The sequence below is a fragment of the Pseudophryne corroboree genome, chromosome 7 (genome assembly GCF_028390025.1).
Source record: "Pseudophryne corroboree isolate aPseCor3 chromosome 7, aPseCor3.hap2, whole genome shotgun sequence".
In the NCBI taxonomy this organism is placed as follows: Eukaryota; Metazoa; Chordata; class Amphibia; order Anura; family Myobatrachidae; genus Pseudophryne; species Pseudophryne corroboree.
This window is the reverse complement of record NC_086450.1, coordinates 69926215-69943040: the sequence shown is the minus strand read 5'-3', so window position 1 is coordinate 69943040 and position 16826 is coordinate 69926215.

The following is a 16826-nucleotide window of genomic DNA, read 5'->3' as shown; positions in this document are numbered from 1 at the left end:
TCATTTTGATCCCATAGTATTATTAACCTCAATAACCATAATTTCCAGTCTATTCTGAACACCTCACAATATTATTTTTAGTCCTAAAATTTGCACCGAGGTCGCTGGAGGGCTAAGCTAAGCGACACAAGTGGCCGACACAAACACCTGGCCCATCATGGAGTGGCACAGCAGTGTCAGGCAGGATGGCACTTCAAAAAAATTGTCACCAAATAGCACATAATGCAAAGAAAAATTGGAATGTCCCACCCTTATGTTGTATAAACAGGACATGCACACTTTAACAAACCCATCATTTCAGCGACAGGGTCTGCCACACGACTGACTGAAATAACTGGTTGGTTTGGGCCCCCACCAAAAAAAGAAGCAATCAATCTCTCCTTGCACAAACTGGCTCTACAGAGGCAAGAAGTCCACCTCATCATAATCCTCAGATTCCTCACCCCTTTCACTGTGTACATCCCCCTCCTCACAGATTATTAATTCGTCCCCACTGGAATCCACCATCTTAGATCCCTGTGTACTTTCTGGAGGCAATTGCTGCTGGTGAATGTCTCCACGGAGGAATTGATTATAATTAATTTTAATGAACATCATCTTCTCCACATTTTCTGGAAGTAACCTCGTACGCCGATTGCTGAAAAGGTGAGCGGCTGCACTAAACACTCTTTCGGAGTACACACTGGAGGGAGGGCAACTTAGGTAGAATATAGCCAGTTTCTGCAAGGGCCTCCAAATTGCCTCTTTTTCCTGCCAGTATACGTAGGGACTGTCTGACGTGCCTACTTAGATGCGGTCACTCATATAATCCTCCACCATTTTTTCAATGGTGACAGAATCATATGCAGTGACAGTAGACGACATGTCAGTAATCGTTGCCAGGTCCTTCAGTCCGGACCAGATGTCAGCACTCGCTCCAGACTGCCCTGCATCACCGCCAGCGGGTGAGCTCGGAATTCTTAGCCTCTCTCTCGCACCCCCAGTTGCGGGAGAATGTGAAGGAGGAGATGTTGACGGTTCACGTTCCGCTTCACTTGACAATTTTCTCACCAGCAGGTCTTTGAACCTCTGCAGACTTGTGTCTGCCGGAAAGAGAGATACAACGTAGGTCTTAAATCTAGGATCGAGCACGGTGGCCAAAATGTAGTGCTCTGATTTCAACAGATTGACCACCCGTGAATCCTGATTAAGTGAATTAAGGGCTCCATCCACAAGCCCCACATGCCTAGCGGAATCACTCTGTTTTAGCTCCTCCTTCAATGTCTCCAGCTTCTTCTGCAAAAGCCTGATGAGGCTAATGACCTGACTCAGGCTGGCAGTGTCTGAACTGACTTCACGTGTGGCAAGTTCAAAGGGTTGCAGAACCTTGCACAACGTTGAAATCATTCTCCTCTGCGCTTGAGACAGGTGCATTCCCCCTCCTTTGCCTATATCGTGGGCAGATGTATAGGTTTAAATGGCATTTTGCTGCTCCTCCATCCTCTGAAGCATATAGAGGGTTGAATTCCACCTCGTTACCACCTCTTGCTTCAGATGATGGCAGGGCAGGTTCAGGAATGTTTGGTGGTACTCCAGTCTTCGGCACGCGGTGGCTGAACGCCGAAAGTGGCCACCGACAGCATCTCTTGCACACCCCTGTCGTTTTTTAAATAATTCTGCACCACCAAATTCAATGTATGTGCAAAACATGGGACGTGCTGGAATTTGCCCAGATGTAATGCATGCACAATATTGGTGGCGTTGTCCGATGTCACAAATCCCCAGGAGAGTACAATTGGGGTAAGCCATTCTGCGATGATTTTCCTCAGTTTCCGTAAGAGGTTGTCAGCTGTGTGCCTATTCTGGAAAGCGGCGATACAAAGCGTAGCCTGCCTAGGAACGAGTTGGCGTTTGCAAGATGCTGCTACTGGTGCCGCCGCTGCAGTTCTTGCTGCGGGAGGCAATACATCTACCCAGTGGGCTGTTACAGTCATATAGTCCTGAGTCTGCCCTGCTCCACTTGTCCGTGGTTAAGTGGACATTGGGTACAACTGCATTTTTTAGGACACTGGTGACTCTTTTTCTGAGTTCTGTGTACATTTTCGGTATCGCCTGCCTAGAGAAATGGAACCTAGATGGTATTTGGTACCGGGGACACAGTACCTCAATCAAGTCTATAGTTGCCTCTGAATTAACGGTGGATACCGGAACCACGTTTCTCACCGCCCAGGCTGCCAAGGCCTCAGTTATCCGCTTTGCAGCAGGATGATTGCTGTGATATTTTATCTTCCTCGCAAAGGACAGTTGGACAGTCAATTGCTTACTGGAATTAGTACAAGTGGTCTTCCGACTTCCCCTCTGGGATGATGATCGACTCCCAGCAGCAACAACAGCAGCGCCAGCTGCAGTAGGCGTTACACTCAAGGATGCATTGGAGGAATCCCAGGCAGGAAAGGACTCGTCAGACTTGCCAGTGACATGGCCTGCAGGACTATTGGCTTTCCTGTGTAAGGAGGAAATTGACACTGAGGGAGTTGGTGGTGTGGTTTGCAGGAGCTTGGTTACAAGAGGAAGGGATTTAGTGGTCAGTGGACTCCTTCCGCTGTCACCCAAAGTTTTTGAACTTGTCACTGACTTCTGATGAATGCGGTCCAGGTGACGTATAAGGGAGGATGTTCCTAGGTGGTTAACGTCCTTACCCATACTTATTACAGCTTGACAAAGGCATCACACGGCTTGACACCTGTTGTCCGCATTTGTGTTTAAATAATTCCACACCGAAGAGCTGATTTTTTTTTGTATTTTGACCAGCCTGTCAATGGCCATATTCAGCCCACGGACAACAGGTGTCTCCCCGGGTGCCTGTCTTAAACAAACCACCTCACTATCAGAATCCGCCTTGTCAATTTCCTCCCCTATATATAATTTCCTCCCCTTATATCTATTTAGGTCATATCTATCTCTCTACCTTATATCTATATAGGTTATATCCATCTTCTTACCTTATGTCTATATAGGTCATATCTATCTCATATCTATCTCTCTACCTTATATCTATATAGGTTATATCTTTCTCCTTACCTTATATCTATATAGGTCATATCTATCTCCCTACCTTATATCTATATAGGTCATATCTATCTCCCTACCTTATATCTATATAGGTCATATCTATCTCCCTACCTTATATCTATATAGGTCATATCTATCTCCCTACCTTATATCTATATAGGTCATATCTATCTCCCTACCTTATATCTATATAGGTCATATCTATCTCCCTACCTTATATCTATATAGGTCATATCTATCTCCCTACCTTATATCTATATAGGTCATATCTATCTCCCTACCTTATATCTATATAGGTCATATCTATCTCCCTACCTTATATCTATATAGGTCATATCTATCTCCCTACCTTATATCTATATAGGTCATATCTATCTCTCTACCTTATATCTATATAGGTCATATCTATCTCTCTACCTTATATCTATATAGGTCATATCTATCTCTCTACCTTATATCTGTATAGGTCATATCTATCTTCTTACCTTATATCGATATAGGTCATATCTATCTCTCTACCTTATATCTGTATAGGTTATATCTATCTTCTTACCTTATATCTATATAGGTCATATCTATCTCCTTACCTTATATCTATATACAGTAGGTCATATCTATCTCATATCTATATCTCTACCTTATATCTGTATAGGTCATATCTATATCCCTACCTTATATCTGTATACAGGGGCGGATTGGGAACAATAACCAGCCCTGGAAAAATTTGTTCTAGTGGCCCCACTTGGGCAGCACCAGAGGTGTAAGGTCTAGCCATGGGCCATGGCAGCAGCTCCCCCCCAACCTTCCAGTTAGTGGGCATGTCCAGCATAAAGGGGGAAGATAAAAAGAAATTAAATGTTATGAGCACGTTATATGATACACCTTCCGAATTTAGGAAACTATCATTCTTTAGAAAGATATATTTTCTTGCTTGTTACACCAACCGTATCCCAATCACTGAATCTTCTATGACAGCCAAGCAGTCAGACAGAGCATACACTAGATCATCTGCAATCACAGGCTAAGGGGCAAAGTCATTTTCATATATGCAAATTATTTTGCATCATATTCTTTGTGTATAAAGAGGATCACATGTCCTCAAAAAAAACATGCCCCACGGGTGCGTCGGCCCATCGGGAATCTTCCCTGTAAACCCTATGGCCAATCCACCTCTGACTATGTGATATTATAGTTAGGGAAAACTAGTTAAAACAAAGGATGAGAAGACAGAAACAATTATATATTATTACACTAGCCTCCTGTAACATGGAAGTGTAAGGAACTACATCAAAGAACCCAACATAGTTATAATAAGAATTTACTTACCGATAATTCTATTTCTCGGAGTCCGTAGTGGATGCTGGGGTTCCTGAAAGGACCATGGGGAATAGCGGCTCCGCAGGAGACAGGGCACAAAAAAGTAAAGCTTTACTAGGTCAGGTGGTGTGCACTGGCTCCTCCCCCTATGACCCTCCTCCAGACTCCAGTTAGGTACTGTGCCCGGACGAGCATACACAATAAGGGAGGCATTTTGAATCCCGGGTAAGACTCATACCAGCCACACCAATCACACCGTACAACTTGTGATCTAAACCCAGTTAACAGTATGACAACAGAAAGGGCCTCTTAAAGATGGCTCCTTAACAATAACCCGAATTAGTTAACAATAACTATGTACAAGTATTGCAGATAATCCGCACTTGGGATGGGCGCCCAGCATCCACTACGGACTCCGAGAAATAGAATTATCGGTAAGTAAATTCTTATTTTCTCTATCGTCCTAAGTGGATGCTGGGGTTCCTGAAAGGACCATGGGGATTATACCAAAGCTCCCAAACGGGCGGGAGAGTGCGGATGACTCTGCAGCACCGAATGAGAGAACTCCAGGTCCTCCTTTGCCAGGGTATCAAATTTGTAAAATTTTACAAACGTGTTCTCCCCCGACCACGTAGCTGCTCGGCAGAGTTGTAATGCCGAGACCCCTCGGGCAGCCGCCCAAGATGAGCCCACCTTCCTTGTGGAGTGGGCTTTTACAGTTTTAGGCTGTGGCAGGCCTGCCACAGAATGTGCAAGTTGAATTGTGTTACAAATCCAACGAGCAATCGACTGCTTAGAAGCAGGTGCGCCCAACTTGTTGGGTGCATACAATATAAACAGCGAGTCAGATTTTCTGACTCCAGCCGTCCTTGCAATGTATATTTTTAAGGCTCTGACAACGTCCAACAACTTGGAGTCCTCCAAGTCGCTAGTGGCCGCAGGCACCACAATAGGTTGGTTCAGATGAAATGCTGATACCACTTTAGGGAGAAAATGCGGACGAGTCCGCAGTTCTGCCCTATCCGAATGGAAGATTAGATAAGGACTTTTATAAGATAAAGCCGCCAATTCAGATACTCTCCTGGCAGAGGCCAGGGCTAGTAACATAGTCACTTTCAATGTGAGATATTTCAAATCCACCTTTTTCAATGGTTCAAACCAATGGGATTTGAGGAAATCTAAAACTACATTTAGATCCCACGGTGCCACCGGAGGCACCACAGGAGGCTGTATATGCAGTACTCCCTTGACAAAAGTCTGGACCTCAGGGACAGAGGCCAATTCTTTTTGGAAGAATATTGACAGGGCCGAAATTTGAACCTTAATGGATCCCAATTTGAGACCCATAGATAATCCTGATTGCAGGAAATGTAGGAAACGACCCAGTTGGAATTCCTCCGTCGGAACCCTCCGATCCTCGCACCACGCTACATATTTTCGCCAAATGCGGTGATAATGTTTCACGGTGACTTCCTTCCGTGCCTTAATCAAGGTAGGAATGACTTCTTCTGGAATGCCTTTCCCTTTTAGGATCTGGCGTTCAACCGCCATGCCGTCAAACGCAGCCGCGGTAAGTCTTGAAAAAGACAGGGACCCTGCTGTAGCAGGTCCCTTCTCAGAGGTAGAGGCCACGGTTCGTCCGTGAGCATCTCTTGAAGTTCCGGATACCAAGTCCTTCTCGGCCAATCCGGAACCACTAGTATTGTTCTTACTCTTCTTTGCCGTATGATCTTCAATACCTTTGGTATGAGCGGCAGAGGAGGAAACACATACACTGACTGGTACACCCAAGGAGTTACCAGTGCGTCCACAGCTATTGCCTGTGGATCTCTTGACCTGGCGCAATATTTGTCCAGTTTCTTGTTGAGGCGAGACGCCATCATGTCTACAATTGGTCTTTCCCAACGGTCTATTAACATGTTGAAGACTTCTGGATGTAGACCCCACTCTCCCGGATGAAGATCGTGTCTGCTGAGGAAGTCTGCTTCCCAGTTGTCCACGCCCGGGATGAACACTGCTGACAGTGCTATCACGTGATTCTCCGCCCAGCGAAGAATCTTGGCAGCTTCTGCCATTGCACTCCTGCTTCTTGTGCCGCCCTGCCTGTTTACATGGGCGACCGCCGTGATGTTGTCCGACTGAATCAACACCGGCTTTCCTTGCAGGAGAAGTTCCGCCTGGCTTAGAGCATTGTAGATTGCTCTTAGTTCCAGAATGTTTATGTGAAGAGACTTTTCCAGACTCGTCCATACTCCCTGGAAGTTTCTTCCTTGTGTGACTGCTCCCCAGCCTCTCAGGCTGGCGTCCGTGGTCACCAGGATCCAATCCTGAATGCCGAATCTGCGGCCTTCTAATAGGTGAGCCTTCTGCAACCACCACAGAAGTGACACCCTTGTCTTTGGTGACAGGGTTATTCGCAGGTGCATCTGCAGATGCGACCCTGACCATTTGTCCAACAGATCCCTTTGGAATATTCTTGCATGGAATCTGCCGAATGGAATTGCTTCGTAAGAAGCCACCATTTTTCCCAGGACTCTTGTGCATTGATGTACTGACACTTTTCCTGGTTTTAGGAGGTTCCTGACCAGATCGGATAACTCCTTGGCTTTTTCCTCTGGAAGGAAAACCTTTTTCTGAACCGTGTCCAGAATCATTCCTAGGAACAGCAGACGAGTTGTCGGGATTAAATGGGATTTTGGAATATTCAGAATCCACCCGTGTTGTCTTAGCACCTCTTGAGATAGTGCTAAAGCTGTCTCCAGCTGTTCTCTGGACCTTGCCCTTATTAGGAGATCGTCCAAGTATGGGATAACTAATACGCCTTTTCTTCGAAGAAGAATCATCATCTCGGCCATTACCTTGGTAAAGACCCGAGGCGCCGTGGACAATCCGAACGGCAGCGTCTGAAACTGATAGTGACAGTTTTGAACAATGAACCTGAGGTACCCCTGGTGTGCGGGGTAAATCGGAACGTGTAGATACGCATCCTTGATGTCCAAGGATACCATAAAGTCCCCTTCTTCCAGGTTCGCTATCACTGCTCTGAGTGACTCCATCTTGAACTTGAACTTTTTTATGTAGAGGTTCAAGGACTTCAGATTTAGAATAGGCCTTACCGAGCCATCCGGCTTCGGTACCACAAATAGAGTGGAATAATACCCCTTTCCTTGTTGTAATAGGGGTACTTTGACTATCACCTGCTGAGCGTACAGCTTGTGAATGGCTTCCAACACCCTCTCCCTTTCGGAAGAGACGGTTGGTAAGGCAGACTTCAGGAAACGATGAGGAGGATCCGTCTCTAATTCCAACCTGTACCCCTGAGATATTATCTGCAGGATCCAGGGGTCTACCTGCGAGTGAGCCCACTGCGCGCTGTAATTTTTGAGACGGCCCCCCACTGTCCCCGAGTCCGCTTGAGAGGCCCCAGCGTCATGCTGAGGTTTTTGCAGGAGCCGGGGAGGGCTTCTGTTCCTGGGAAGGAGCTGCCTGTTGGTGTCTCCTCCCTCTTCCTCTGCCTCGTGGCAGGTACGACAAGCCCTTTGCTCTCTTATTTTTGTAGGAGCGAAAAGGCTGCGGTTGAAAGGTCGGTGCCTTTCTCTGTTGGGGAGTGACTTGAGGTAAAAAAGTGGATTTCCCGGCAGTAGCCGTGGCCACCAAGTCTGATAGACCAACTCCAAATAACTCCTCCCCTTTATACGGCAAAACCTCCATGTGACGTTTTGAATCCGCATCGCCTGTCCACTGTCGTGTCCATAAGGCTCTTCTGGCTGAAATGGACATAGCACTCACCCGAGATGCCAGTGTGCAAATATCCCTCTGTGCATCACGCATATAGATAAATGCATCCTTTATTTGTTCTAACGACAGTAAAACATTGTCCCTATCTAGGGTATCAATATTTTCAATCAGGGATTCTGACCAAACTACTCCAGCACTGCACATCCAGGCAGTTGCTATAGCTGGTCGTAGTATAACACCTGCATGTGTGTATATATTCTTTTGAATAACTTCCATCTTTCTATCTGATGGATCCTTAAGTGCGGCCGTCTCAGGAGAGGGTAACGCCACTTGTTTGGATAAGCGTGTGAGCGCCTTGTCCACCTTAGGGGGTGTTTCCCAGCGCGCCCTAACCTCTGGCGGGAAAGGGTATAATGCCAATAACTTTTTTGAAATTATCAACTTTTTATCAGGAGCAACCCACGCTTCATCACACACGTCATTTAATTCTTCTGATTCAGGAAAAACTGTTTGTAGTTTTTTCACACCATACATAATACCCTGTTTTACGGTATCTGTAGTATCAGCTAAATGTAACGTCTCCTTCATTGCCAAAATCATATAACGTGTGGCCCTACTGGAAAATACGTTTGAATTTCTACCGTCGTCACTGGAATCAGTGCCCGTGTCTGGGTCTGTGTCGACCGACTGAGGCAAAGGGCGTTTTACAGCCCCTGACGGTGTTTGAGGCGCCTGGACAGGCATTAATTGATTGTCCGGCCGCCTCATGTCCTCAACTGACTGTTTAAGGGAAGATAAACCATCACGTAATTCCACAAATAAAGGCATCCATTCTGGTGTCGACCCCCTGGGGGGTGACATCTGCATATTTGGCAATTGCTCCGCCTCCACACCAATATCGTCCTCATACATGTCGACACCACGTACCGACACACACCGCAAACTCACAGGGAATGCTCTAATGAAGACAGGACCCACTAGCCCTTTTGGGGAGACAGAGGGAGAGTCTGCCAGCACACACCACAAAGCGCTATATATACAAGGGATATCCTTATATTAAGTGCTCCCTTATAGCTGCTTTAATATATATATATATAGCCATTAATGTGCCCCCCCTCTCTGTTTTACCCTGTTTCTGTAGTGCAGTGCAGGGGAGAGACCTGGGAGCCGTTCTGACCAGCGGAGCTGTGACAGAAAATGGCGCCGTGTGCTGAGGAGATAGGCCCCGCCCCTTTTTCGGCGGGTTCTTCTCCCGCTATTTTTCCAGTCAGGCAGGGGTTAAATATCTCCATATAGCCCCTATGGGCTATATGTGAGGTATTTTTAGCCTTGTATAAGGTTTATATTTGCCTCTCAGAGCGCCCCCCCCCAGCGCTCTGCACCCTCAGTGACTGCCCAGTGAAGTGTGCTGAGAGGAAAATGGCGCACAGCTGCAGTGCTGTGCGCTACCTTATGAAGACTGAGGAGTCTTCAGCCGCCGGTTTCCGGACCTCTTCACGCTTCAGCATCTGCAAGGGGGTCGGCGGCGCGGCTCCGGGACCGGACTCCACGGCTGGGCCTGTGTTCGATCCCTCTGGAGCTAATGGTGTCCAGTAGCCAAGCAGCAAATCCACTCTGCATGCAGGTGAGTTTACTACTTTCCCCCTAAGTCCCACGTTGCAGTGATCCTGTTGCCAGCAGGACTCACTGTAAAGAAAAAAAACCTAAACTAAACTTTCTCTAAGCAGCTCTTTAGGAGAGCCACCTAGATTGCACCCTTCTCGTTCGGGCACAAAATCTAACTGGAGTCTGGAGGAGGGTCATAGGGGGAGGAGCCAGTGCACACCACCTGACCTAGTAAAGCTTTACTTTTTTGTGCCCTGTCTCCTGCGGAGCCGCTATTCCCCATGGTCCTTTCAGGAACCCCAGCATCCACTTAGGACGATAGAGAAAGGCTGTATCAGACATAGACCAGGTTCCAGAACACTGAGCTTTCTATAAGCAATGCAAGGCTTGCATACAACAGCTCTATGCTGCAGGCTCAGGTATATACCCAATGGTGCAGCTCTGTGCTAGGGATCAGGTGTAGCCAGGTATATACCCAATGGTGCAGCTCTGTGCTAGGGATCAGGTGTAGCCAGGTATATACCCAATGGTGCAGCTCTGTGCTAGGGATCAGGTGTAGCCAGGTATATACCCAATGGTGCAGCTCTGTGCTAGGGATCAGGTGTAGCCAGGTATATACCCAATGGTGCAGCTCTGTGCTAGGGATCAGGTGTAGCCAGGTATATACCCAATGGTGCAGCACCTGTGTCAGGGTAGCTTTGTGCTAGGAATCAGGTGTAGCCCAGGTATATAACCAATGGTGCAGCACTTGTGTCAGGGCAGCTCTGTGCTAGGGATCAGGTGTAACCTAGGTATATACCAGATGGTGCAGCACCTGTGTCAGGGCAGCTCTGTGCTAGGGATCAGGTGTAGCCCAGGTATATACCAGATGGTGCAGCACCTGTGTCAGGATATATCTGTGCAACAGATAAGTGACATACTTGGTGAGACAGGTAAGTAGGGGAGAAAGTGATGAATAAGTGATCAGTGTATGGACAGAGGTCCATAGTGAGCAGAAAATGTCCCAGGTGGGACCACAGCTACCAGCCAGACCACCATTACCTTACACAGCTAATACACCACCTTCCTCAGAGGCATGTGGGGTAATGACTAGCCAGGCATATAAGTACTATCCTTAATTGGCTAATGGGCTGCACATGTAATTAGCAGTAATTAGCACACACGCAGCAGTAGCTCTATATCAGGCATGTCCAAACTGCGGCCCTCCAGCTGTTGTGAAACTACATATCCCAGCATGCCCTGACACAGTTTTGCTGTCAGAGAATGCTAAAGCTGTGTCAGGGCATGCTGGGATGTGTAGTTTCTCAACAGCTGGAGGGCCGCAGTTTGGACATGCCTGCTCTATATACAATAATAATAGCCTCATCTTAACAGGAATATTAATTATGGTAACAATAGCAGTAACGAGCAGGAGTTCATCCTATTTATGGCCGCATGCTGTCTGCGCTGCATATTAGTGTAATCAGCAGCCATTAAACATGTCAGTCACATGACCAGATCATACTTGTATACCTGACCCTCTCCATGAGGGAGAAAATGCTCTGTTCCTGGACTTTCCTGGTAATGTATGATTGCCATCACCTGTGGTGAAACACCTTTCTTATCAATTACCTAGTTCACCACAGGTGATGGCAATCATACATTACCAGGAAAGTCCAGGAACAGAGCATTTTCTCCTCATGGAGGGGGTCAGGTAGGCAAGTATGGACCAGATTACAGGTCACATGGGCCGCTCAGAAGTCGGTGACACAAAACAAAAGTGACAAATGTAACACAAGAGGAACATACCTTTTGCTGGCACAAGACAATGTATTTAGGGACACGTAACTATTAAGGGCAACAGGGATTTTTATATATTTCCGAGAAACCGAACCCCCCCGAACTTCACCCTTTTTACACGGGTCCGAGCCATACTCGGATTCTCCCGTATGGCTCGGTTAACCCGAGCGCGCCCGAACGTCATCATCCCGCTTTTGGATTCTCGCGAGATTCGGATTCTATATAAGCAGCCGCGCGTCGCTGCCATTTTCACACGTGCATTGAGATTGATAGGGAGAGGACGTGGCTGGCGTCCTCTCCGTTTATATAGTTATATACTACACAGTTGATCTGATTGCTTAGCTTATTGTGGGGAGGATTGGGGAGCAGCTGTTAGGAGGAGTACAGTGCAGAGTTTTGCTAATAGTGACCACCAGTTTTTTTTTATCCGTTCTCTGCCTGAAAAAAACGCTCCATACCATATCTGTGCTCAGTGTGCTGCATGATATATCTGTGCTGAGTGCTCACACTGCTTAATTGTGGGGACTGGGGAGCAGCTATAGCAGGAGTACAGTGCACAGTTTTGCTGACAGTGACCACCAGTATACGTTTGTCTGCCTGAAAAACAATCCTGTGGTGGCTTTTTTTTATACTAGTTTAGCAGTCTGCTGACAGTGTCCACCAGGTCCATTATACTGTATATAGCAGTACGGTAAGCCACTGCTGTACCTACCTCTGTGTCGTCACTCGTCGTCCATAAGTATACTTTCCATCCATCTACATTGTATACCTGTGGTGTCTTTTTTTTTTATACTATAAACGCAGTCTGCTGACAGTGTCCACCAGGTCCATTATACTGTACATAGCAGTACAGTAGGCCACTGCTGTACCTACCTCTGTGTCGTCACTCGTCGTCCATAAGTATACTATCCATCCATCTACATTGTATACCTGTGGTGTCTTTTTTTTTTATACTATAAACGCAGTCTGTTGACAGTGTCCACAAGGTCCATTATACTGTATACTAGGTGCTTCATCGCGCCCTACGGGCGCTCTTCACACCGTCGGAAGGGGCTACACCCCCTTAACCCCTGCACGCCTTTCTGGGGTTCAAAATATGGAGTATTACCTGCATTTCTAGTTTTGTTAGTGTTTTAATATTGCACAATGATAGGGCGTCCGATGGTGAAGGGGGCGTAGTCCCTTGCAACAGGAAGGGGTTTGGGGAGTGGGGACCGCGGATGGGGGAGGGGGTATGAAGGCGCTGTGGGTGGGGTAGGAGCAGGGGTGTCGCAGGTGGGGGATGGCAGCTGCAGGGCTGTTGCGGATGGAGGAGGGGTTCCGAAGGCGCTGCAGATGGGGAAGGGGTGGGTGCGGGTGTGCAGTGAATGGGAGAGGTGTCCAGGGGACGCGGTGGGTGGGGGAGGGGTGGATGCGGGGGTAATGTGGGTGGGGGAGTGGCGGGTGCGGTGCTGTTGCGAATGGTGTAGGCGATGCGGATTGGGAAGGGCCTGCTGCGTGGGTGGGGTAGGGGATCCAAAGGTGCAGCGGGCGGGGGAGAGCCAGATGCGGGGTGTGGCGGATGGGGGAGGGGCTGCTGCAGATGGGGGAGGGGTTTGGAAGACACTGCGGGAGGGGTAGGGGGTCCGAAGGCGCAGTGGGTGGGGGTGCCACGGGTGGTGGAGGGGCAGGTGCGGGGGTTTGCGGGGGATGGGGAGGGGTCCAGGGGCGCTGCAGGTGGTGGAGGGGCAGATATCAGTGCACATAGTCTCTGTGGTAGTTAGTGAGGGTTGGTGATGGTGTGAGAGGGGTGAAGGCCAGTACACTGACAGGCAGTTAGAGAGCAGGATGAGGGTGACAGGGCATAGTGACGGGGAGTACTTAGCAGATATAGGGGTGGGCTACAGGTGTGATGTCACAGTGTGTGTACCTTTGCTCTCATGTGTGAGGTATGTGAGGTATATGTGAGGTATGTGTGAGGTATGTGTGAGGTATGTGTGAGGTAAGGATGTGCGGGTCGTGGTGGCCACTAACCTCCAGGCTGCTGCTGTGAGATGGTGACTGCAGAGGGAGGGAGCTCAGACCCAGCAGCAATGGGTCGTGGTCAGCATTCCTTCCTGGCCCCGTTCCGCCGCACACTGTCCGCCCCGTCTGACGGGCGTCATTCCTCCATCCTGCATGGCAGCGTCAGCTGCTGTGATCGCGGAGCATAGGTAAGCGTCCGGAGCCCTGTGGGCGGGCAGGCATGGTGTTTCCCTGGAGAGGTGCGGCGCGCGTCCTTAGGCTGCAGACGGAGGGAGCTCCGGCCCAGCAGCAATGTTGATTAGTGCGTGTCCCGTCCTGGCGCTGTCCCGCTGCACATGCTCCGCACCCCTTGCTGCTGAGCATGGCAGCCCTTGTCTGTATGCTGCAGATGCTGATCTAGCGGTGCCTGAGCTAGCGCCCTCTCCCTGGGGTGTGGGTGTCAGGGGGCAGGTATGGTGTGTAGGTGGGAGAGGAGCTGCGGGCGGCGACTCGCTGCCTGCAAGTACCCTCCATATCAGCGCTGTTCCCCTCCCTGCAGATAGTGTCAGTGGCCGTGGTGTACTTTTGCTACTGGTGGCCAGGGCCGGTGCTAGGGTGTTCGGCGCCCCCCTGCAAACTATGAATTTTGCGCCCTCCCATATTCCTTTGTTGTGCATTGGGAAAAGTGGTGTGGTCTCACAACTAAGGGGCATGGCCACACAATAGTACCCCCATTTAAAATTACGCCACAATGTAGCACAATCTTATTCATCTTATACGTAATGCCCCACCCGTAGTAGTAGCGTCCTTATACGTAATGCCCCACCCGTAGTAGTAGCGTCCATATACGTAATGCCCCCCCAATAGTAGTAGTGTCCTTATACATAATGCCCCCCCAGTAGTAGTAGCAGTTATATGTAATGCTCCCCAACAGTAATAGTAGCGTCCTTATACATAATGCCACCCCAGTAGTAGTAGCATCCTTATACATAATGCCCCCCCAGTAGTAGTAGCATCCTTATACATAATGCCCCCCCAGTAGTAGTAGCGTCCTAATACATAATGCCCCCCCAATAGTAGTAGTGTCCTTATACATAATGCCCCCCCAGTAGTATTAGCAGTTATATGTAATGCCCCACAACAGTAATAGTAGCACCCTTATACGTAATGCCCCACCCGTAGTAGTAGCGTCCTTATACATAATGTGCCCCCAGTAGTAGTACCGTCCTTATACATAATGCCCCCCCAGTAGTAGTAGCATCCTTACATGTAATGCCCTCCCAGAAGTAGTAGCACCGTCCTTATACATAATGCCCCCCAGAAGTAATAGAGTCCTTATACATAATGCCCCCCCCAGTAGTAGCGTCCTTATATGTAATGCCCCCCAGTATTAGTAGCCTCCTTATACGTAATGCCCCCCAGTATTAGTAGCCTCCTTATACGTAATGTCCCCCTATAGTAGTAGCGTCCTTATACGTAATGCCCCCCCATAGTAGTAGCGTCCTTATACGTAATGCCCCCCCTATAATAGTAGCGTCCTTATACGTAATGCCCCCCCATAGTAGTAGCGTCCTTATACGTAATGACCCCTATAGTAGTAGCGTCCTTATACGTAATGCCCCCCCTATAGTAGTAGCGTCCTTATACGTAATGCCCCCCTATATTAGTAGCGTCCTTGCATGTAATGGCCCCCCCAGCAGTGGCGTCCATAAAGTGCGCACACACAGACATACCTCACACACACACAATTCACACATATATACAAACACACACACCCCACCATATATACACACACACACACACACCCCCCACACACCTACCCCCACTATATACACACACACACACACACACACACACACACCCCCCCACTATATACACACACACACACACACACACACACACACACACACACACACACACACACACACACACACACACACACACACACACACACACATTTCTCTCTCACCCTCCACTTACCAAGTCTGGCTGGCCGTCACTGCAATGCTGATTCCACCACTGTTCAGCTGTCTGGTCCCGTGTAGCTCAGCCCCTCTATTCCGTGTAGCTCCGCCCCCTCGTGACGCCGTAGCTCCGCCCCTTTTCGGGGCCCGCACTGCACAGCACACAGCCCGCTGTCACAGGTGATTGGGGTGGGGGGGGAGGACAGGCACAGCAGCCGGCAGCTAGTGGCCATCCTCACCTCCTATACTGTAAGGTAGGGTCTTGCACCTGACTGCTGCTGCTGGCGCTGGGTATAGGGTAGCTCCCTGCAGCAGATGCAGTTGACTCCGCCCAGCTCTGTGACTCCGCCCAGCGTTACGGGCACAGAGTCACAGATTAAGGCAAATATATAGGAGATAGCAGTACGGTAGGCCACTGCTGTACCTACCTCTGTGTAGTCACTCGTCGTCCATTAAGTATACTATCCATCCATCTACATTGTATACCTGTGGTGCCTTTTAGTTGTGCGCATTAAAATATGGAGAACAAAAATGTGGAGGTTAAAAAAATAGAGAAAGATCAAGATCCACTTCCACCTCGTGCTGAAGCTGCTGCCACTAGTCATGGCCGAGACGATGAAATGCCATCAACGTCGTCTGCCAAGGCCGATGCCCAATGTCATAGTACAGAGCATGTAAAATCCAAAACACAAAAGATCAGTAAAATGACCCAAAAATCTAAATTAAAAGCGTCTGAGGAGAAGCGTAAACATGCCAATATGCCATTTACGACACGGAGTGGCAAGGAACGGCTGAGGCCCTGGCCTATGTTCATGGCTAGTGGTTCAGCTTCACATGAGGATGGAAGCACTCATCCTCTCGCTAGAAAAAAGAAAAGACTTAAGCTGGCAAAAGCACAGCAAAGAACTGTGCGTTTTTCTAAACTACAAATCCCCAAGGAGAGTCCAATTGTGTCGGTTGCGATGCCTGACCTTCCCAACACTGGACGGGAAGAGCTTGTGCCTTCCACCATTTGCACGCCCCCTGCAAGTGCTGGAAGGAGCACCCGCAGTCCAGTTCCTGATAGTCAAATTGAAGATGTCAGTGTTGAAGTACACCAGGATGAGGATATGGGTATTGCTGGCGCTGGGGAGGAAATTGACAAGGAGGATTCTGATGGTGAGGTGGTTTGTTTAAGTCAGGCACCCGGGGAGACACCTGTTGTCCGTGGGAGGAATATGGCCATTGACATGCCTGGTCAAAATACAAAAAAAATCAGCTCTTCGGTGTGGAATTATTTCAACACAAATGCGGACAACAGGTGTCAAGCCGTGTGTTGCCTTTGTCAAGCTGTAATAAGTAGGGGTAAGGACGTTAACCACCTCGGAACATCCTCCCTTATACGTCACC